Source organism: Schistocerca piceifrons, unplaced genomic scaffold (genome assembly GCF_021461385.2).
Source record: "Schistocerca piceifrons isolate TAMUIC-IGC-003096 unplaced genomic scaffold, iqSchPice1.1 HiC_scaffold_701, whole genome shotgun sequence".
NCBI lineage: Eukaryota > Metazoa > Arthropoda > Insecta > Orthoptera > Acrididae > Schistocerca > Schistocerca piceifrons.
Window position 1 is genome coordinate 550,672 of NW_025728950.1, and position 24,359 is coordinate 575,030.

The window sequence follows — 24,359 nt, forward strand, 5'->3', positions numbered from 1 at the left end:
CACAGCAGCGTCAGGCCGGTGCGAGCTATACTGGCGCGAGCTACACCTAGCCGAGTGCTTACATCGTCCACCGCCTACTGCATATGTGTGTGTGCGTGTGTACACACGTATTCAGCGTGCGTGCGGCGGCGACGACGACGACGTTCGCGAGGAGCTAAGGATATAACTCCAAAAAATGTAATTAAAATTATCTGTGCCCGGACCATAAGAGACGCTAACGAGGCATCCGAAGGCACTGTCCTGTGCCCCCATAAATTACCAGCCTAGCGTAATGCGGCTGCAAGTGCCGTCCGGCTAACCGCAAAAAAAAAAAAAAAAAATTCTTAAGATAATCCTAAATTAATGAAAAGAAATCGTGGTGTGTAAGCAACTAACTACTGGGCACATCAACAACTACGACAAGTTTTGCTACCAGCGGAATATCTGATCACTGCAGAAAGTTAACCCATTTCAGGCTGTGTTTTAATTAATTTTAGGTGGGCCGATCCCGGCGGTACTTCAATGCCGGGCCAACCCGCGACAGAGGTGGAGCAAGCCCCTAGCACTCCGTCATAAGCCAAAAATGAGTGTAATATTCTGGTCGTGTGATGCAGGACGTATCAGATATTAAGCTGATAAGACAAATACTACACTTTTTTCCCTCCTACCTCCCCTATAGACCTACCTTTTCCTCTCCAAAAATGCCGCCATCCTCTAGTGTCGACGCAGCACGTAAAGCAGGGTGTTGTTAGTAGCAAGACTCATTGCCATAAACCGAAAATAAAAGCGGAGGCATACTCTGCTATGCCTTGGGGGCGACGACACACTACTCAGAAACACACCTCCCTCTCCAGGTGTGAAGCAAGTGATGATGTTAAAAACTAAATAGAAAGAAATAAATAAAGACAGAAATGAAGGCAAAATAAAAAAAAAACAGCGACGGCAGCACACTCAAACGAAACTGGCGAGATAATCCCATCGCCCATACAATTAACGAAGTAATAATCCTCTAAGATAGATTATGTTTTCCAATTTTCCAATAATTTTTCATACAAGGTTCACACAATTTCCGTGTTACCAATTTCCATATTATCAGTATTATAGAACAGTCTACTCTAGTGATGCCCTGAAGGCCAATATCAAATCTGGGGTATGGGTAAGTCAAGGGTAGTTTGAAAGTCTGAGTGACAAAGATCCAGGGGTACACTCAGGCAATTCTTATACGAGGTGCCTTAGTCAGCCCGGAACACCTTTTGATAACCATGAACCATTGCAACTTTAAGAAATCTTGCAAAAGTAATGGTATATTTCCGGTCAGATTCCGCCAGGCGATGCTGGCTCCAAAGGTAGTCCATGAAAGAGACAGCATCGGTGAGGCAAAGGTCATAGATCGTGAAAATGGTGTGGCCCAAGAGCCACACCATTGCGTTACGTCGTGTTCGTTGGTTGGTCTGAATATCAGGGGTAAGGAACCAGTCGATTGACACATAGTCCAGTGTAGTCCCACCGATCAGCGCTAATAGCACACGTGCAAGGTCCCACACTTCTGTGACGTGAGGGCATAAGAGACGATGCTCTCTGGTGTCTACGTCACCACATCGGCCGCAAGCAGCCGAGGGCCATAGGCGGATGGCCGCCAGGCGGTGATTAGTGGGTATTAAATTGTTTACAACGCGATACCATAGCGCTGAAACTTCTGTGGGAAGGGCTGGGTGGTTGATATTAGCCCAAGCTTGGTGCCAGATGACCGACGGTCGTCTGTCCTCCAATTTATGTGGTGTGGGCTGGCCTCGAAGCGCCTAGTAAAGGCGCTTCGATGTGCGTGCCTTGTCGGTGGCCACTGTTAGGACGTAACTTTGATTGAGGTAATAGTCCTTGACTGTCGTCATCCGGAATGGAATATGTGTCAAACATACTGGTGCACGCGCCGATTGTGGGCGATAACGGTCGAAAAGCACCGCTGTTGTACGACCTGGGTCAATCTCACGCAAAGTGGCGATACTTTGAATCAGGATTGCCGCACATTTGCGGGGAAAGTCAATGAATCCAAGGCCACTGTCGACCTTTGGCAGTGTACAATTCTGCGCATCAACTTTGAATAGTGCATGCCGCCACAATAGGCAATATACTGTTTGTGAGATGGCTCTGCTGGTTTGTTTCGGTAGCGTATGGAGTTGTGCTACATACTATGCCCGTGATAGGATGTATGTACTAATCAGTTGGATTCGTTGATGGAGGTCGAGTCGTCGATCAGTGTGACTCATGCAAAATCCTCTGATGCGCGTGAGAATCCGCCTGCACGTGAGTGTTAACATGCGCTGCGGACAGTCAGTCACCTCAAGACCCAAGATACGTTGTTCCCCTACAATCCGGTTGCATGGGCGTTCGATGGTCAATGATCGTGGCCCTAGTGGCATTAGCACCATTTTGTTGGATTTTAACATGGCACCGGATGCTCGTTCATAAACGTGGAGGACTCGGCGAACCGAATCGATGTCATTGGCGTTTGCTACAAACACACCTACACCATCCGCGTATGCCGCACTGCGGAAGGTGACGCCTGGGAAAGGAACACCATCGACCATCCGTCCGATGTCACGCAGCATGGGGTCCAGCGCCAAAGCGATAAAATACACTGACAAGGGACAGCCTTGTCGAACTGATCGTCTGATGGGAATTGGTCGTGATCTGCAGCCGTTCACAATGATTCTGGAATTTGCTCCATCCAAGAAGTGCCGGATGACTCTTATGAAGTGCTCCCCGAAACCCTTCCGCGACATAACGGCCAGCAGGTAAGGATGGGAGAAGGCACCGGCGAAATCTAGAGATCAATTGAAGCCGGGGTTCGAGCGTCGGCGGTGGGTGAGTAAGACAGCATCACGGTATATAGAAGCAGCGGTGAAGGTGGTTCGATTCGAAACGCCAGTGTACCTTATTCATTACCTGTTTAAGATGTGAAGCCACACTTCGTGCCACCAACTTATAATCAGTGTTAAGAACACGTCCTTAGCCCGACAGTGACCTGTGACCTTTGGATTAAGGACAATACGTACAGCTAGAAAATCGGCGGGTAGCTCGCAACCAGCAAACATCTCCTCGCACGTTTTGCAGAAGCGGTCTCCTAACAGGCCGGAAAACCTAGCACTTCGATTAGTGCTGGAATGGCACAATCGAAGGGCGGTATCCTTGCGGAGTACCGCCAGAGATGAAAAACCGCAGTGTCAGGGCCTAAATGCTTGCAGCGTGTGCGCTCCACATGTGGGAGTGACACACGGTGGTGCGGGCCGATATGGCAACAGGCGACCGTCGAAAACATCGCAAAGGCAAGTGCCGGAAGGAACGACCAAATACGAGATCACTCGTCAACATCCCAGTACTACCCTCCATGTCGAGGAGTAAACTGCGACTCCCATTTGAACGCCGCTAGCTGCCAGGGCAGTGGAGAAGCCGTGAGGCCGCCCCACAGCAGCGTCAGGCCGGTGCGAGCTATACTGGCGCGAGCTACACCTAGCCGAGTGCTTACATCGTCCACCGCCTACTGCATATGTGTGTGTGCGTGTGTACACACGTATTCAGCGTGCGTGCGGCGGCGACGACGACGACGTTCGCGAGGAGCTAAGGATATAACTCCAAAAAATGTAATTAAAATTATCTGTGCCCGGACCATAAGAGACGCTAACGAGGCATCCGAAGGCACTGTCCTGTGCCCCCATAAATTACCAGCCTAGCGTAATGCGGCTGCAAGTGCCGTCCGGCTAACCGCAAAAAAAAAAAAAAAATTCTTAAGATAATCCTAAATTAATGAAAAGAAATCGTGGTGTGTAAGCAACTAACTACTGGGCACATCAACAACTACGACAAGTTTTGCTACCAGCGGAATATCTGATCACTGCAGAAAGTTAACCCATTTCAGGCTGTGTTTTAATTAATTTTAGGTGGGCCGATCCCGGCGGTACTTCAATGCCGGGCCAACCCGCGACAGAGGTGGAGCAAGCCCCTAGCACTCCGTCATAAGCCAAAAATGAGTGTAATATTCTGGTCGTGTGATGCAGGACGTATCAGATATTAAGCTGATAAGACAAATACTACACTTTTTTCCCTCCTACCTCCCCTATAGACCTACCTTTTCCTCTCCAAAAATGCCGCCATCCTCTAGTGTCGACGCAGCACGTAAAGCAGGGTGTTGTTAGTAGCAAGACTCATTGCCATAAACCGAAAATAAAAGCGGAGGCATACTCTGCTATGCCTTGGGGGCGACGACACACTACTCAGAAACACACCTCCCTCTCCAGGTGTGAAGCAAGTGATGATGTTAAAAACTAAATAGAAAGAAATAAATAAAGACAGAAATGAAGGCAAAATAAAAAAAAAACAGCGACGGCAGCACACTCAAACGAAACTGGCGAGATAATCCCATCGCCCATACAATTAACGAAGTAATAATCCTCTAAGATAGATTATGTTTTCCAATTTTCCAATAATTTTTCATACAAGGTTCACACAATTTCCGTGTTACCAATTTCCATATTATCAGTATTATAGAACAGTCTACTCTAGTGATGCCCTGAAGGCCAATATCAAATCTGGGGTATGGGTAAGTCAAGGGTAGTTTGAAAGTCTGAGTGACAAAGATCCAGGGGTACACTCAGGCAATTCTTATACGAGGTGCCTTAGTCAGCCCGGAACACCTTTTGATAACCATGAACCATTGCAACTTTAAGAAATCTTGCAAAAGTAATGGTATATTTCCGGTCAGATTCCGCCAGGCGATGCTGGCTCCAAAGGTAGTCCATGAAAGAGACAGCATCGGTGAGGCAAAGGTCATAGATCGTGAAAATGGTGTGGCCCAAGAGCCACACCATTGCGTTACGTCGTGTTCGTTGGTTGGTCTGAATATCAGGGGTAAGGAACCAGTCGATTGACACATAGTCCAGTGTAGTCCCACCGATCAGCGCTAATAGCACACGTGCAAGGTCCCACACTTCTGTGACGTGAGGGCATAAGAGACGATGCTCTCTGGTGTCTACGTCACCACATCGGCCGCAAGCAGCCGAGGGCCATAGGCGGATGGCCGCCAGGCGGTGATTAGTGGGTATTAAATTGTTTACAACGCGATACCATAGCGCTGAAACTTCTGTGGGAAGGGCTGGGTGGTTGATATTAGCCCAAGCTTGGTGCCAGATGACCGACGGTCGTCTGTCCTCCAATTTATGTGGTGTGGGCTGGCCTCGAAGCGCCTAGTAAAGGCGCTTCGATGTGCGTGCCTTGTCGGTGGCCACTGTTAGGACGTAACTTTGATTGAGGTAATAGTCCTTGACTGTCGTCATCCGGAATGGAATATGTGTCAAACATACTGGTGCACGCGCCGATTGTGGGCGATAACGGTCGAAAAGCACCGCTGTTGTACGACCTGGGTCAATCTCACGCAAAGTGGCGATACTTTGAATCAGGATTGCCGCACATTTGCGGGGAAAGTCAATGAATCCAAGGCCACTGTCGACCTTTGGCAGTGTACAATTCTGCGCATCAACTTTGAATAGTGCATGCCGCCACAATAGGCAATATACTGTTTGTGAGATGGCTCTGCTGGTTTGTTTCGGTAGCGTATGGAGTTGTGCTACATACTATGCCCGTGATAGGATGTATGTACTAATCAGTTGGATTCGTTGATGGAGGTCGAGTCGTCGATCAGTGTGACTCATGCAAAATCCTCTGATGCGCGTGTGAATCCGCCTGCACGTGAGTGTTAACATGCGCTGCGGACAGTCAGTCACCTCAAGACCCAAGATACGTTGTTCCCCTACAATCCGGTTGCATGGGCGTTCGATGGTCAATGATCGTGGCCCTAGTGGCATTAGCACCATTTTGTTGGATTTTAACATGGCACCGGATGCTCGTTCATAAACGTGGAGGACTCGGCGAACCGAATCGATGTCATTGGCGTTTGCTACAAACACACCTACACCTACCGCGTATGCCGCACTGCGGAAGGTGACGCCTGGGAAAGGAACACCATCGACCATCCGTCCGATGTCACGCAGCATGGGGTCCAGCGCCAAAGCGATAAAATACACTGACAAGGGACAGCCTTGTCGAACTGATCGTCTGATGGGAATTGGTCGTGATCTGCAGCCGTTCACAATGATTCTGGAATTTGCTCCATCCAAGAAGTGCCGGATGACTCTTATGAAGTGCTCCCCGAAACCCTTCCGCGACATAACGGCCAGCAGGTAAGGATGGGAGAAGGCACCGGCGAAATCTAGAGATCAATTGAAGCCGGGGTTCGAGCGTCGGCGGTGGGTGAGTAAGACAGCATCACGGTATATAGAAGCAGCGGTGAAGGTGGTTCGATTCGAAACGCCAGTGTACCTTATTCATTACCTGTTTAAGATGTGAAGCCACACTTCGTGCCACCAACTTATAATCAGTGTTAAGAACACGTCCTTAGCCCGACAGTGACCTGTGACCTTTGGATTAAGGACAATACGTACAGCTAGAAAATCGGCGGGTAGCTCGCAACCAGCAAACATCTCCTCGCACGTTTTGCAGAAGCGGTCTCCTAACAGGCCGGAAAACCTAGCACTTCGATTAGTGCTGGAATGGCACAATCGAAGGGCGGTATCCTTGCGGAGTACCGCCAGAGATGAAAAACCGCAGTGTCAGGGCCTAAATGCTTGCAGCGTGTGCGCTCCACATGTGGGAGTGACACACGGTGGTGCGGGCCGATATGGCAACAGGCGACCGTCGAAAACATCGCAAAGGCAAGTGCCGGAAGGAACGACCAAATACGAGATCACTCGTCAACATCCCAGTACTACCCTCCATGTCGAGGAGTAAACTGCGACTCCCATTTGAACGCCGCTAGCTGCCAGGGCAGTGGAGAAGCCGTGAGGCCGCCCCACAGCAGCGTCAGGCCGGTGCGAGCTATACTGGCGCGAGCTACACCTAGCCGAGTGCTTACATCGTCCACCGCCTACTGCATATGTGTGTGTGCGTGTGTACACACGTATTCAGCGTGCGTGCGGCGGCGACGACGACGACGTTCGCGAGGAGCTAAGGATATAACTCCAAAAAATGTAATTAAAATTATCTGTGCCCGGACCATAAGAGACGCTAACGAGGCATCCGAAGGCACTGTCCTGTGCCCCCATAAATTACCAGCCTAGCGTAATGCGGCTGCAAGTGCCGTCCGGCTAACCGCAAAAAAAAAAAAAAAATTCTTAAGATAATCCTAAATTAATGAAAAGAAATCGTGGTGTGTAAGCAACTAACTACTGGGCACATCAACAACTACGACAAGTTTTGCTACCAGCGGAATATCTGATCACTGCAGAAAGTTAACCCATTTCAGGCTGTGTTTTAATTAATTTTAGGTGGGCCGATCCCGGCGGTACTTCAATGCCGGGCCAACCCGCGACAGAGGTGGAGCAAGCCCCTAGCACTCCGTCATAAGCCAAAAATGAGTGTAATATTCTGGTCGTGTGATGCAGGACGTATCAGATATTAAGCTGATAAGACAAATACTACACTTTTTTCCCTCCTACCTCCCCTATAGACCTACCTTTTCCTCTCCAAAAATGCCGCCATCCTCTAGTGTCGACGCAGCACGTAAAGCAGGGTGTTGTTAGTAGCAAGACTCATTGCCATAAACCGAAAATAAAAGCGGAGGCATACTCTGCTATGCCTTGGGGGCGACGACACACTACTCAGAAACACACCTCCCTCTCCAGGTGTGAAGCAAGTGATGATGTTAAAAACTAAATAGAAAGAAATAAATAAAGACAGAAATGAAGGCAAAATAAAAAAAAAACAGCGACGGCAGCACACTCAAACGAAACTGGCGAGATAATCCCATCGCCCATACAATTAACGAAGTAATAATCCTCTAAGATAGATTATGTTTTCCAATTTTCCAATAATTTTTCATACAAGGTTCACACAATTTCCGTGTTACCAATTTCCATATTATCAGTATTATAGAACAGTCTACTCTAGTGATGCCCTGAAGGCCAATATCAAATCTGGGGTATGGGTAAGTCAAGGGTAGTTTGAAAGTCTGAGTGACAAAGATCCAGGGGTACACTCAGGCAATTCTTATACGAGGTGCCTTAGTCAGCCCGGAACACCTTTTGATAACCATGAACCATTGCAACTTTAAGAAATCTTGCAAAAGTAATGGTATATTTCCGGTCAGATTCCGCCAGGCGATGCTGGCTCCAAAGGTAGTCCATGAAAGAGACAGCATCGGTGAGGCAAAGGTCATAGATCGTGAAAATGGTGTGGCCCAAGAGCCACACCATTGCGTTACGTCGTGTTCGTTGGTTGGTCTGAATATCAGGGGTAAGGAACCAGTCGATTGACACATAGTCCAGTGTAGTCCCACCGATCAGCGCTAATAGCACACGTGCAAGGTCCCACACTTCTGTGACGTGAGGGCATAAGAGACGATGCTCTCTGGTGTCTACGTCACCACATCGGCCGCAAGCAGCCGAGGGCCATAGGCGGATGGCCGCCAGGCGGTGATTAGTGGGTATTAAATTGTTTACAACGCGATACCATAGCGCTGAAACTTCTGTGGGAAGGGCTGGGTGGTTGATATTAGCCCAAGCTTGGTGCCAGATGACCGACGGTCGTCTGTCCTCCAATTTATGTGGTGTGGGCTGGCCTCGAAGCGCCTAGTAAAGGCGCTTCGATGTGCGTGCCTTGTCGGTGGCCACTGTTAGGACGTAACTTTGATTGAGGTAATAGTCCTTGACTGTCGTCATCCGGAATGGAATATGTGTCAAACATACTGGTGCACGCGCCGATTGTGGGCGATAACGGTCGAAAAGCACCGCTGTTGTACGACCTGGGTCAATCTCACGCAAAGTGGCGATACTTTGAATCAGGATTGCCGCACATTTGCGGGGAAAGTCAATGAATCCAAGGCCACTGTCGACCTTTGGCAGTGTACAATTCTGCGCATCAACTTTGAATAGTGCATGCCGCCACAATAGGCAATATACTGTTTGTGAGATGGCTCTGCTGGTTTGTTTCGGTAGCGTATGGAGTTGTGCTACATACTATGCCCGTGATAGGATGTATGTACTAATCAGTTGGATTCGTTGATGGAGGTCGAGTCGTCGATCAGTGTGACTCATGCAAAATCCTCTGATGCGCGTGAGAATCCGCCTGCACGTGAGTGTTAACATGCGCTGCGGACAGTCAGTCACCTCAAGACCCAAGATACGTTGTTCCCCTACAATCCGGTTGCATGGGCGTTCGATGGTCAATGATCGTGGCCCTAGTGGCATTAGCACCATTTTGTTGGATTTTAACATGGCACCGGATGCTCGTTCATAAACGTGGAGGACTCGGCGAACCGAATCGATGTCATTGGCGTTTGCTACAAACACACCTACACCATCCGCGTATGCCGCACTGCGGAAGGTGACGCCTGGGAAAGGAACACCATCGACCATCCGTCCGATGTCACGCAGCATGGGGTCCAGCGCCAAAGCGATAAAATACACTGACAAGGGACAGCCTTGTCGAACTGATCGTCTGATGGGAATTGGTCGTGATCTGCAGCCGTTCACAATGATTCTGGAATTTGCTCCATCCAAGAAGTGCCGGATGACTCTTATGAAGTGCTCCCCGAAACCCTTCCGCGACATAACGGCCAGCAGGTAAGGATGGGAGAAGGCACCGGCGAAATCTAGAGATCAATTGAAGCCGGGGTTCGAGCGTCGGCGGTGGGTGAGTAAGACAGCATCACGGTATATAGAAGCAGCGGTGAAGGTGGTTCGATTCGAAACGCCAGTGTACCTTATTCATTACCTGTTTAAGATGTGAAGCCACACTTCGTGCCACCAACTTATAATCAGTGTTAAGAACACGTCCTTAGCCCGACAGTGACCTGTGACCTTTGGATTAAGGACAATACGTACAGCTAGAAAATCGGCGGGTAGCTCGCAACCAGCAAACATCTCCTCGCACGTTTTGCAGAAGCGGTCTCCTAACAGGCCGGAAAACCTAGCACTTCGATTAGTGCTGGAATGGCACAATCGAAGGGCGGTATCCTTGCGGAGTACCGCCAGAGATGAAAAACCGCAGTGTCAGGGCCTAAATGCTTGCAGCGTGTGCGCTCCACATGTGGGAGTGACACACGGTGGTGCGGGCCGATATGGCAACAGGCGACCGTCGAAAACATCGCAAAGGCAAGTGCCGGAAGGAACGACCAAATACGAGATCACTCGTCAACATCCCAGTACTACCCTCCATGTCGAGGAGTAAACTGCGACTCCCATTTGAACGCCGCTAGCTGCCAGGGCAGTGGAGAAGCCGTGAGGCCGCCCCACAGCAGCGTCAGGCCGGTGCGAGCTATACTGGCGCGAGCTACACCTAGCCGAGTGCTTACATCGTCCACCGCCTACTGCATATGTGTGTGTGCGTGTGTACACACGTATTCAGCGTGCGTGCGGCGGCGACGACGACGACGTTCGCGAGGAGCTAAGGATATAACTCCAAAAAATGTAATTAAAATTATCTGTGCCCGGACCATAAGAGACGCTAACGAGGCATCCGAAGGCACTGTCCTGTGCCCCCATAAATTACCAGCCTAGCGTAATGCGGCTGCAAGTGCCGTCCGGCTAACCGCAAAAAAAAAAAAAAAATTCTTAAGATAATCCTAAATTAATGAAAAGAAATCGTGGTGTGTAAGCAACTAACTACTGGGCACATCAACAACTACGACAAGTTTTGCTACCAGCGGAATATCTGATCACTGCAGAAAGTTAACCCATTTCAGGCTGTGTTTTAATTAATTTTAGGTGGGCCGATCCCGGCGGTACTTCAATGCCGGGCCAACCCGCGACAGAGGTGGAGCAAGCCCCTAGCACTCCGTCATAAGCCAAAAATGAGTGTAATATTCTGGTCGTGTGATGCAGGACGTATCAGATATTAAGCTGATAAGACAAATACTACACTTTTTTCCCTCCTACCTCCCCTATAGACCTACCTTTTCCTCTCCAAAAATGCCGCCATCCTCTAGTGTCGACGCAGCACGTAAAGCAGGGTGTTGTTAGTAGCAAGACTCATTGCCATAAACCGAAAATAAAAGCGGAGGCATACTCTGCTATGCCTTGGGGGCGACGACACACTACTCAGAAACACACCTCCCTCTCCAGGTGTGAAGCAAGTGATGATGTTAAAAACTAAATAGAAAGAAATAAATAAAGACAGAAATGAAGGCAAAATAAAAAAAAAACAGCGACGGCAGCACACTCAAACGAAACTGGCGAGATAATCCCATCGCCCATACAATTAACGAAGTAATAATCCTCTAAGATAGATTATGTTTTCCAATTTTCCAATAATTTTTCATACAAGGTTCACACAATTTCCGTGTTACCAATTTCCATATTATCAGTATTATAGAACAGTCTACTCTAGTGATGCCCTGAAGGCCAATATCAAATCTGGGGTATGGGTAAGTCAAGGGTAGTTTGAAAGTCTGAGTGACAAAGATCCAGGGGTACACTCAGGCAATTCTTATACGAGGTGCCTTAGTCAGCCCGGAACACCTTTTGATAACCATGAACCATTGCAACTTTAAGAAATCTTGCAAAAGTAATGGTATATTTCCGGTCAGATTCCGCCAGGCGATGCTGGCTCCAAAGGTAGTCCATGAAAGAGACAGCATCGGTGAGGCAAAGGTCATAGATCGTGAAAATGGTGTGGCCCAAGAGCCACACCATTGCGTTACGTCGTGTTCGTTGGTTGGTCTGAATATCAGGGGTAAGGAACCAGTCGATTGACACATAGTCCAGTGTAGTCCCACCGATCAGCGCTAATAGCACACGTGCAAGGTCCCACACTTCTGTGACGTGAGGGCATAAGAGACGATGCTCTCTGGTGTCTACGTCACCACATCGGCCGCAAGCAGCCGAGGGCCATAGGCGGATGGCCGCCAGGCGGTGATTAGTGGGTATTAAATTGTTTACAACGCGATACCATAGCGCTGAAACTTCTGTGGGAAGGGCTGGGTGGTTGATATTAGCCCAAGCTTGGTGCCAGATGACCGACGGTCGTCTGTCCTCCAATTTATGTGGTGTGGGCTGGCCTCGAAGCGCCTAGTAAAGGCGCTTCGATGTGCGTGCCTTGTCGGTGGCCACTGTTAGGACGTAACTTTGATTGAGGTAATAGTCCTTGACTGTCGTCATCCGGAATGGAATATGTGTCAAACATACTGGTGCACGCGCCGATTGTGGGCGATAACGGTCGAAAAGCACCGCTGTTGTACGACCTGGGTCAATCTCACGCAAAGTGGCGATACTTTGAATCAGGATTGCCGCACATTTGCGGGGAAAGTCAATGAATCCAAGGCCACTGTCGACCTTTGGCAGTGTACAATTCTGCGCATCAACTTTGAATAGTGCATGCCGCCACAATAGGCAATATACTGTTTGTGAGATGGCTCTGCTGGTTTGTTTCGGTAGCGTATGGAGTTGTGCTACATACTATGCCCGTGATAGGATGTATGTACTAATCAGTTGGATTCGTTGATGGAGGTCGAGTCGTCGATCAGTGTGACTCATGCAAAATCCTCTGATGCGCGTGAGAATCCGCCTGCACGTGAGTGTTAACATGCGCTGCGGACAGTCAGTCACCTCAAGACCCAAGATACGTTGTTCCCCTACAATCCGGTTGCATGGGCGTTCGATGGTCAATGATCGTGGCCCTAGTGGCATTAGCACCATTTTGTTGGATTTTAACATGGCACCGGATGCTCGTTCATAAACGTGGAGGACTCGGCGAACCGAATCGATGTCATTGGCGTTTGCTACAAACACACCTACACCATCCGCGTATGCCGCACTGCGGAAGGTGACGCCTGGGAAAGGAACACCATCGACCATCCGTCCGATGTCACGCAGCATGGGGTCCAGCGCCAAAGCGATAAAATACACTGACAAGGGACAGCCTTGTCGAACTGATCGTCTGATGGGAATTGGTCGTGATCTGCAGCCGTTCACAATGATTCTGGAATTTGCTCCATCCAAGAAGTGCCGGATGACTCTTATGAAGTGCTCCCCGAAACCCTTCCGCGACATAACGGCCAGCAGGTAAGGATGGGAGAAGGCACCGGCGAAATCTAGAGATCAATTGAAGCCGGGGTTCGAGCGTCGGCGGTGGGTGAGTAAGACAGCATCACGGTATATAGAAGCAGCGGTGAAGGTGGTTCGATTCGAAACGCCAGTGTACCTTATTCATTACCTGTTTAAGATGTGAAGCCACACTTCGTGCCACCAACTTATAATCAGTGTTAAGAACACGTCCTTAGCCCGACAGTGACCTGTGACCTTTGGATTAAGGACAATACGTACAGCTAGAAAATCGGCGGGTAGCTCGCAACCAGCAAACATCTCCTCGCACGTTTTGCAGAAGCGGTCTCCTAACAGGCCGGAAAACCTAGCACTTCGATTAGTGCTGGAATGGCACAATCGAAGGGCGGTATCCTTGCGGAGTACCGCCAGAGATGAAAAACCGCAGTGTCAGGGCCTAAATGCTTGCAGCGTGTGCGCTCCACATGTGGGAGTGACACACGGTGGTGCGGGCCGATATGGCAACAGGCGACCGTCGAAAACATCGCAAAGGCAAGTGCCGGAAGGAACGACCAAATACGAGATCACTCGTCAACATCCCAGTACTACCCTCCATGTCGAGGAGTAAACTGCGACTCCCATTTGAACGCCGCTAGCTGCCAGGGCAGTGGAGAAGCCGTGAGGCCGCCCCACAGCAGCGTCAGGCCGGTGCGAGCTATACTGGCGCGAGCTACACCTAGCCGAGTGCTTACATCGTCCACCGCCTACTGCATATGTGTGTGTGCGTGTGTACACACGTATTCAGCGTGCGTGCGGCGGCGACGACGACGACGTTCGCGAGGAGCTAAGGATATAACTCCAAAAAATGTAATTAAAATTATCTGTGCCCGGACCATAAGAGACGCTAACGAGGCATCCGAAGGCACTGTCCTGTGCCCCCATAAATTACCAGCCTAGCGTAATGCGGCTGCAAGTGCCGTCCGGCTAAACGCAAAAAAAAAAAAAAATTCTTAAGATAATCTTAAATTAATGAAAAGAAATCGTGGTGTGTAAGCAACTAACTACTGGGCACATCAACAACTACGACAAGTTTTGCTACCAGCGGAATATCTGATCACTGCAGAAAGTTAACCCATTTCAGGCTGTGTTTTAATTAATTTTAGGTGGGCCGATCCCGGCGGTACTTCAATGCCGGGCCAACCCGCGACAGAGGTGGAGCAAGCCCCTAGCACTCCGTCATAAGCCAAAAATGAGTGTAATATTCTGGTCGTATGATGCAGGACGTATCAGATATTAAGCTGATAAGACAAATACTACACTTTTTTCCCTCCTACCTCCCCTATAGACCTACCTTTTCCTCTCCAAAAATGCCGCGATCCTCTAGTGTCGACGCAGCACGTAAAGCAGGGTGTTGTTAGTAGCAAGACTCATTGCCATAAACCGAAAATAAAAGCGGAGGCATACTCTGCTATGCCTTGGGGGCGACGACACACTACTCAGAAACACACCTCCCTCTCCAGGTGTGAAGCAAGTGATGATGTTAAAAACTAAATAGAAAGAAATAAATAAAGACAGAAATGAAGGCAAAATAAAAAAAAAACAGCGACGGCAGCACACTCAAACGAAACTGGCGAGATAATCCCATCGCCCATAGAATTAACGAAGTAATAATCCTCTAAGATAGATTATGTTTTCCAATTTTCCAATAATTTTTCATACAAGGTTCACACAATTTCCGTGTTAACAATTTCCATATTATCAGTATCATAGAACAGTCTACTCTAGTGATGCCCTGAAGGCCAATATCAAATCGGGGGTATGGGTAAGTCAAGGGTAGTTTGAAAGTCTGAGTGACAAAGATCCAGGGGTACACTCAGGCAATTCTTATACGAGGTGCCTTAGTCAGCCCGGAACACCTTTTGATAACCATGAACCATTGCAACTTTAAGAAATCTTCCAAAAGTAATGGTATATTTCCGGTCAGATTCCGCCAGGCGATGCTGGCTCCAAAGGTAGTCCATGAAAGAGACAGCATCGGTGAGGCAAAGGTCATAGATCGTGAAAATGGTGTGGCCCAAGAGCCACACCATTGCGTTACGTCGTGTTCGTTGGTTGGTCTGAATATCAGGGGTAAGGAACCAGTCGATTGACACATAGTCCAGTGTAGTCCCACCGATCAGCGCTAATAGCACACGTGCAAGGTCCCACACTTCTGTGACGTGAGGGCATAAGAGACGATGCTCTCTGGTGTCTACGTCACCACATCGGCCGCAAGCAGCCGAGGGCCATAGGCGGATGGCCGCCAGGCGGTGATTAGTGGGTATTAAATTGTTTACAACGCGATACCATAGCGCTGAAACTTCTGTGGGAAGGGCTGGGTGGTTGATATTAGCCCAAGCTTGGTGCCAGATGACCGACGGTCGTCTGTCCTCCAATTTATGTGGTGTGGGCTGGCCTCGAAGCGCCTAGTAAAGGCGCTTCGATGTGCGTGCCTTGTCGGTGGCCACTGTTAGGACGTAACTTTGATTGAGGTAATAGTCCTTGACTGTCGTCATCCGGAATGGAATATGTGTCAAACATACTGGTGCACGCGCCGATTGTGGGCCATAACGGTCGAAAAGCACCGCTGTTGTACGACCTGGGTCAATCTCACGCAAAGTGGCGATACTTTGAATCAGGATTGCCGCACATTTGCGGGGAAAGTCAATGAGTCCAAGGCCACTATCGACCTTTGGCAGTGTACAATTCTGCGCATCAACTTTGAATAGTGCATGCCGCCACAATAGGCAATATACTGTTTGTGAGATGGCTCTGCTGGTTTGTTTCGGTAGCGTATGGAGTTGTGCTACATACTATGCCCGTGATAGGATGTATGTACTAATCAGTTGGATTCGTTGATGGAGGTCGAGTCGTCGATCAGTGTGACTCATGCAAAATCCTCTGATGCGCGTGAGAATCCGCCTGCACGTGAGTGTTAACATGCGCTGCGGACAGTCAGTCACCTCAAGACCCAAGATACGTTGTTCCCCTACAATCCGGTTGCATGGGCGTTCGATGGTCAATGATCGTGGCCCTAGTGGCATTAGCACCATTTTGTTGGATTTTAACATGGCACCGGATGCTCGTTCATAAACGTGGAGGACTCGGCGAACCGAATCGATGTCATTGGCGTTTGCTACAAACACACCTACACCATCCGCGTATGCCGCACTGCGGAAGGTGACGCCTGGGAAAGGAACACCATCGACCATCCGTCCGATGTCAGGCAGCATGGGGTCCAGCGCCAAAGCGATAAAATACACTGACAAGGGACAGCCTTGTCGAACTGATCGTCTGATGGGAATTGGTCGTGATCTGCAGCCGTTCACAATGATTCTGGAATTTGCTCCATCCAAGAAGTGCCGGATGACTCTTATGAAGTGCTCCCCGAAACCCTTCCGCGACATAACGGCCAGCAGGTAAGGATGGGAGAAGGCACCGGCGAAATCTAGAGATCAATTGAAGCCGGGGTTCGAGCGTCGGCGGTGGGTGAGTAAGACAGCATCACGGTATATAGAAGCAGCGGTGAAGGTGGTTCGATTCGAAACGCCAGTGTACCTTATTCATTACCTGTTTAAGATGTGAAGCCACACTTCGTGCCACCAACTTATAATCAGTGTTAAGAACACGTCCTTAGCCCGACAGTGACCTGTGACCTTTGGATTAAGGACAATACGTACAGCTAGAAAATCGGCGGGTAGCTCGCAACCAGCAAACATCTCCTCGCACGTTTTGCAGAAGCGGTCTCCTAACAGGCCGGAAAACCTAGCACTTCGATTAGTGCTGGAATGGCACAATCGAAGGGCGGTATCCTTGCGGAGTACCGCCAGAGATGAAAAACCGCAGTGTCAGGGCCTAAATGCTTGCAGCGTGTGCGCTCCACATGTGGGAGTGACACACGGTGGTGCGGGCCGATATGGCAACAGGCGACCGTCGAAAACATCGCAAAGGCAAGTGCCGGAAGGAACGACCAAATACGAGATCACTCGTCAACATCCCAGTACTACCCTCCATGTCGAGGAGTAAACTGCGACTCCCATTTGAACGCCGCTAGCTGCCAGGGCAGTGGAGAAGCCGTGAGGCCGCCCCACAGCAGCGTCAGGCCGGTGCGAGCTATACTGGCGCGAGCTACACCTAGCCGAGTGCTTACATCGTCCACCGCCTACTGCATATGTGTGTGTGCGTGTGTACACACGTATTCAGCGTGCGTGCGGCGGCGACGACGACGACGTTCGCGAGGAGCTAAGGATATAACTCCAAAAAATGTAATTAAAATAATCTGTGCCCGGACCATAAGAGACACTAACGAGGCATCCGAAGGCACTGTCCTGTGCCCCCATAAATTACCAGCCTAGCGTAATGCGGCTGCAAGTGCCGTCCGGCTAAACGCAAAAAAAAAAAAAAATTCTTAAGATAATCTTAAATTAATGAAAAGAAATCGTGGTGTGTAAGCAACTAACTACTGGGCACATCAACAACTACGACAAGTTTTGCTACCAGCGGAATATCTGATCACTGCAGAAAGTTAACCCATTTCAGGCTGTGTTTTAATTAATTTTAGGTGGGCCGATCCCGGCGGTACTTCAATGCCGGGCCAACCCGCGACAGAGGTGGAGCAAGCCCCTAGCACTCCGTCATAAGCCAAAAATGAGTGTAATATTCTGGTCGTATGATGCAGGACGTATCAGATATTAAGCTGATAAGACAAATACTACACTTTTTTCCCTCCTACCTCCCCTATAGACCTACCTTTTCCTCTCCAAAAATGCCGCGATCCTCTAGTGTCGACGCAGCACGTAAAGCAGGGTGTTGTTAGTAGCAAGACTCATTGCCATAAACCGAAAATAAAAGCGGAGGCATACTCTGCTATGCCTTGGGGGCGACGACACACTACTCAGAAACACACCTCCCTCTCCAGGTGTGAAGCAAGTGATGATGTTAAAAACTAAATAGAAAGAAATAAATAAAGACAGAAATGAAGGCAAAATAAAAAAAAAACAGCGACGGCAGCACACTCAAACGAAACTGGCGAGATAATCCCATCGCCCATAGAATTAACGAAGTAATAATCCTCTAAGATAGATTATGTTTTCCAATTTTCCAATAATTTTTCATACAAGGTTCACACAATTTCCGTGTTAACAATTTCCATATTATCAGTATCATAGAACAGTCTACTCTAGTGATGCCCTGAAGGCCAATATCAAATCGGGGGTATGGGTAAGTCAAGGGTAGTTTGAAAGTCTGAGTGACAAAGATCCAGGGGTACACTCAGGCAATTCTTATACGAGGTGCCTTAGTCAGCCCGGAACACCTTTTGATAACCATGAACCATTGCAACTTTAAGAAATCTTCCAAAAGTAATGGTATATTTCCGGTCAGATTCCGCCAGGCGATGCTGGCTCCAAAGGTAGTCCATGAAAGAGACAGCATCGGTGAGGCAAAGGTCATAGATCGTGAAAATGGTGTGGCCCAAGAGCCACACCATTGCGTTACGTCGTGTTCGTTGGTTGGTCTGAATATCAGGGGTAAGGAACCAGTCGATTGACACATAGTCCAGTGTAGTCCCACCGATCAGCGCTAATAGCACACGTGCAAGGTCCCACACTTCTGTGACGTGAGGGCATAAGAGACGATGCTCTCTGGTGTCTACGTCACCACATCGGCCGCAAGCAGCCGAGGGCCATAGGCGGATGGCCGCCAGGCGGTGATTAGTGGGTATTAAATTGTTTACAACGCGATACCATAGCGCTGAAACTTCTGTGGGAAGGGCTGGGTGGTTGATATTAGCCCAAGCTTGGTGCCAGATGACCGACGGTCGTCTGTCCTCCAATTTATGTGGTGTGGGCTGGCCTCGAAGCGCCTAGTAAAGGCGCTTCGATGTGCGTGCCTTGTCGGTGGCCACTGTTAGGACGTAACTTTGATTGAGGTAATAGTCCTTGACTGTCGTCATCCGGAATGGAATATGTGTCAAACATACTGGTGCACGCGCCGATTGTGGGCCATAACGGTCGAAAAGCACCGCTGTTGTACGACCTGGGTCAATCTCACGCAAAGTGGCGATACTTTGAATCAGGATTGCCGCACATTTGCGGGGAAAGTCAATGAGTCCAAGGCCACTATCGACCTTTGGCAGTGTACAATTCTGCGCATCAACTTTGAATAGTGCATGCCGCCACAATAGGCAATATACTGTTTGTGAGATGGCTCTGCTGGTTTGTTTCGGTAGCGTATGGAGTTGTGCTACATACTATGCCCGTGATAGGATGTATGTACTAATCAGTTGGATTCGTTGATGGAGGTCGAGTCGTCGATCAGTGTGACTCATGCAAAATCCTCTGATGCGCGTGAGAATCCGCCTGCACGTGAGTGTTAACATGCGCTGCGGACAGTCAGTCACCTCAAGACCCAAGATACGTTGTTCCCCTACAATCCGGTTGCATGGGCGTTCGATGGTCAATGATCGTGGCCCTAGTGGCATTAGCACCATTTTGTTGGATTTTAACATGGCACCGGATGCTCGTTCATAAACGTGGAGGACTCGGCGAACCGAATCGATGTCATTGGCGTTTGCTACAAACACACCTACACCATCCGCGTATGCCGCACTGCGGAAGGTGACGCCTGGGAAAGGAACACCATCGACCATCCGTCCGATGTCAGGCAGCATGGGGTCCAGCGCCAAAGCGATAAAATACACTGACAAGGGACAGCCTTGTCGAACTGATCGTCTGATGGGAATTGGTCGTGATCTGCAGCCGTTCACAATGATTCTGGAATTTGCTCCATCCAAGAAGTGCCGGATGACTCTTATGAAGTGCTCCCCGAAACCCTTCCGCGACATAACGGCCAGCAGGTAAGGATGGGAGAAGGCACCGGCGAAATCTAGAGATCAATTGAAGCCGGGGTTCGAGCGTCGGCGGTGGGTGAGTAAGACAGCATCACGGTATATAGAAGCAGCGGTGAAGGTGGTTCGATTCGAAACGCCAGTGTACCTTATTCATTACCTGTTTAAGATGTGAAGCCACACTTCGTGCCACCAACTTATAATCAGTGTTAAGAACACGTCCTTAGCCCGACAGTGACCTGTGACCTTTGGATTAAGGACAATACGTACAGCTAGAAAATCGGCGGGTAGCTCGCAACCAGCAAACATCTCCTCGCACGTTTTGCAGAAGCGGTCTCCTAACAGGCCGGAAAACCTAGCACTTCGATTAGTGCTGGAATGGCACAATCGAAGGGCGGTATCCTTGCGGAGTACCGCCAGAGATGAAAAACCGCAGTGTCAGGGCCTAAATGCTTGCAGCGTGTGCGCTCCACATGTGGGAGTGACACACGGTGGTGCGGGCCGATATGGCAACAGGCGACCGTCGAAAACATCGCAAAGGCAAGTGCCGGAAGGAACGACCAAATACGAGATCACTCGTCAACATCCCAGTACTACCCTCCATGTCGAGGAGTAAACTGCGACTCCCATTTGAACGCCGCTAGCTGCCAGGGCAGTGGAGAAGCCGTGAGGCCGCCCCACAGCAGCGTCAGGCCGGTGCGAGCTATACTGGCGCGAGCTACACCTAGCCGAGTGCTTACATCGTCCACCGCCTACTGCATATGTGTGTGTGCGTGTGTACACACGTATTCAGCGTGCGTGCGGCGGCGACGACGACGACGTTCGCGAGGAGCTAAGGATATAACTCCAAAAAATGTAATTAAAATAATCTGTGCCCGGACCATAAGAGACACTAACGAGGCATCCGAAGGCACTGTCCTGTGCCCCCATAAATTACCAGCCTAGCGTAATGCGGCTGCAAGTGCCGTCCGGCTAAACGCAAAAAAAAAAAAAAAAAAAAAAATTCTTAAGATAATCTTAAATTAATGAAAAGAAATCGTGGTGTGTAAGCAACTAACTACTGGGCACATCAACAACTACGACAAGTTTTGCTACCAGCGGAATATCTGATCACTGCAGAAAGTTAACCCATTTCAGGCTGTGTTTTAATTAATTTTAGGTGGGCCGATCCCGGCGGTACTTCAATGCCGGGCCAACCCGCGACAGAGGTGGAGCAAGCCCCTAGCACTCCGTCATAAGCCAAAAATGAGTGTAATATTCTGGTCGTGTGATGCAGGACGTATCAGATATTAAGCTGATAAGACAAATACTACACTTTTTTCCCTCCTACCTCCCCTATAGACCTACCTTTTCCTCTCCAAAAATGCCGCCATCCTCTAGTGTCGACGCAGCACGTAAAGCAGGGTGTTGTTAGTAGCAAGACTCATTGCCATAAACCGAAAATAAAAGCGGAGGCATACTCTGCTATGCCTTGGGGGCGACGACACACTACTCAGAAACACACCTCCCTCTCCAGGTGTGAAGCAAGTGATGATGTTAAGGGGATACGGAATCACCTATCCCCGCAATGTTAATATATGCCTACTATAGGGAACATTTTCTCACAAACTACTGGAGACAGAGAGGTAAAAATTTTACTGTATGTGCATTCATATGTTACAACAATACTGAAACAACAGTTTATTGTCAAAGTATTTTCTTACAGAGATATTGTACATTTATTTTTAAGTAAATTTTTTCCATCGCTTTTTACTAGACTATCACCCCTAAGTCTTTTGTAAATCAAGTAATTAAAAAATCGTTGTTTCAGTATGTAATAGGGACCTATGTCACTACGTCATAAAAATTTCAGACTTCTAGGTTGACCAGTACCTGAGATAATGTTCCTAGATGAAGTAAAAAGTAAACTTACGGGAAACGGAGAAAGAAGATTAAAACATTCCTGATCCGTAGCTAATACCCCCTTCACAGTCTTCATAATCATCTTCAAGTCTTCTTTTGGCACCCCTCTGCACCTGTCTTGCTTTTTTCACTAATGTCTTGATTATATTATCAGCATGCCTTAGTCTGTGCTGATCTAAAAAGAACATAGCACGTACCGTACGGGAACCAACACACATACCCAACTTTTGAAGGACCTGGCATTTAGTTATATTTCCAAGATTGAAGGTTGCCACAGCATCATACACACCAAAATGTAGTGTATTAATTCCGACAAACACTGTTTTTGGGAGACGATGCCATATCACACTATTCAAGCACTCTTTGGGGTTCTGCGTTTTTCCGTGAAGACATTTCATCAGAAGACTTCTGTCAGCCAGATCTCTGAAAATGGGCTTTATTTCTGCCATGATGGCTGATGGTAGACTGTGGTGGTGAATGTATTTCTCTCCTGTTGTTAGTCCCCTATTGTATTTACACCAGCTGTTTTCACCTTTGGGGCACAAACCATGTTGTGGATGCTCATCCGTGGATGCGGTGTGGAAATATAAAGCACATATAGCTCTCCTCATTTCTTCAAGATTGCCTGTATTTTGCCTGATTGCAAGGCCATAGCAGTTCTGAATGTGGTCTATTATGGAATCAGTCAATCTTCCTCTGCCATCCAAGGTTTTCCCATCATCTAGTTTTTTCCCTTTCATAACTGATTTTAACCTTCTCAGCCTGGCACCCATTCTCTTCTGCACATGTCCTATACATTCAAGTTTGCTTATATTTACACTGTTCCCATATGGTTTGCTTTCCAAAACTTCTTTGAATGCTTTAGAGTCACCATCTCCCAGATATTTGACATAGCGAACATTATACCACTGTGAAGAGCGATGAAAAATTTTCTTCACCCCAGCAACCTCCATGCCACCACTACTACCATAATAATTAGCAATACAGTCATCACTGTGTTCATTTTTCAGCCTGCCTGTGCACCTACAGTATTTAGACATTATTGCAACATCAATAACCTTGCCAGTATCAACACTAGTTGCTGTTACAACACCATTGTTGGAGGTGTGGCCCCTTTTCTGCCACGTGCCATCAAACGCCACTGTGAGGTCACGACTGCCGTCATTTTCTTCCACTGCTTCTTCCACAGCAACCTGCATTGACTTCTGTGCTACATCTTCAACTGCAGATCCTAGTACATAATTGTAAGCTTCAAACTTTGAAGGTGCACTTGGAAGATTTAGAACACCACATAGCATATCACCAGCTGCTTTGCCCTTACCAATTGCTCGCAATCCATAAACTAACCTAATATTTACACTATAAAGTTCAGTTTTCTTGTATCCATTATTTACAGTTACTGAAACCGAACTTGGAAACTTACAGCTGTATTTACAAACACTGCATATTAAATTAAACTGGGCAGCCAGGCCAACATGGGATTCTACTTTCAGAGAAACGTTTCCATGACATTTTTTGCAGCACAAACTGTTTTCAAGAGCTTCACACAATATATTCGTATCAATGAGTTCAAAAACTTCATTCCCTCTATCAAGTAAATTATATTTCTCTTCCAAATCTCTTTGTTTTTTATGAGAAGCACTGTTTTCATTTGGTGTAAGTTCGTTCGGCAAATCAGTAATAAGTGGATTCACATTTTCCAACAGTGATGATGATGAACTGCTTTGCTTTGCTAATGAATCATTATTTCTTTTCTTTTGCCAGTTCACACGCTTTTTAAATACTTTTGCTTTAGCTCTAGGCATTTTCACTGCGAAAAATGAAGCACTAAATACGAAATAACTCAACAACAACTACTTTCTTATATCACACTGTTTACAAAACAGTCCCGCCACAAAGTCAAAGAGTAACTTGAGGAAACCAGAGAGAAACATTTTCGGGCAACTAGTGTATAAATAGTCGCTGGAAACCGGGATATTTGAATTCATGTCACTTTAAAGGTACTGCCAAAAAGTTCATGGTCAGCCACGAGAGACGTGTATAACTAAAGCGCAATACCCGATCTCACAAATATATAAAAATAAAATAGTTATAATTGTAGTAGAGCTATGTATGATACGTCATTTTAAAGAGGAAACATGGCAGAATATAATACGCCAATAAAAAAAATTCGATTTTTTAACCCAAAATCCGATTCCGTATCCCCTTAAAAACTAAATAGAAAGAAATAAATAAAGACAGAAATGAAGGCAAAATAAAAAAAAAACAGCGACGGCAGCACACTCAAACGAAACTGGCGAGATAATCCCATCGCCCATACAATTAACGAAGTAATAATCCTCTAAGATAGATTATGTTTTCCAATTTTCCAATAATTTTTCATACAAGGTTCACACAATTTCCGTGTTACCAATTTCCATATTATCAGTATTATAGAACAGTCTACTCTAGTGATGCCCTGAAGGCCAATATCAAATCTGGGGTATGGGTAAGTCAAGGGTAGTTTG

At 47.9% G+C, this 24,359-nt stretch overlaps 7 pseudogenes; all 7 read right to left on the reverse strand.

The window, feature by feature from the left end:
- Positions 1–471: 471 nt before the first annotated feature.
- Positions 472–682, reverse strand: LOC124769406 (annotated as a pseudogene).
- A 3,227-nt stretch (positions 683–3,909) lies between these two features.
- On the reverse strand, positions 3,910–4,120 carry LOC124769407 (annotated as a pseudogene).
- A 3,227-nt stretch (positions 4,121–7,347) lies between these two features.
- LOC124769408 lies at positions 7,348–7,558 on the reverse strand (annotated as a pseudogene).
- Positions 7,559–10,785: 3,227 nt separating this feature from the next.
- Positions 10,786–10,996, reverse strand: LOC124769409 (annotated as a pseudogene).
- A 3,226-nt stretch (positions 10,997–14,222) lies between these two features.
- LOC124769519 lies at positions 14,223–14,433 on the reverse strand (annotated as a pseudogene).
- A 3,226-nt stretch (positions 14,434–17,659) lies between these two features.
- On the reverse strand, positions 17,660–17,870 carry LOC124769520 (annotated as a pseudogene).
- Positions 17,871–21,104: 3,234 nt separating this feature from the next.
- On the reverse strand, positions 21,105–21,315 carry LOC124769410 (annotated as a pseudogene).
- Between the last annotated feature and the right edge of the window lie 3,044 nt (positions 21,316–24,359).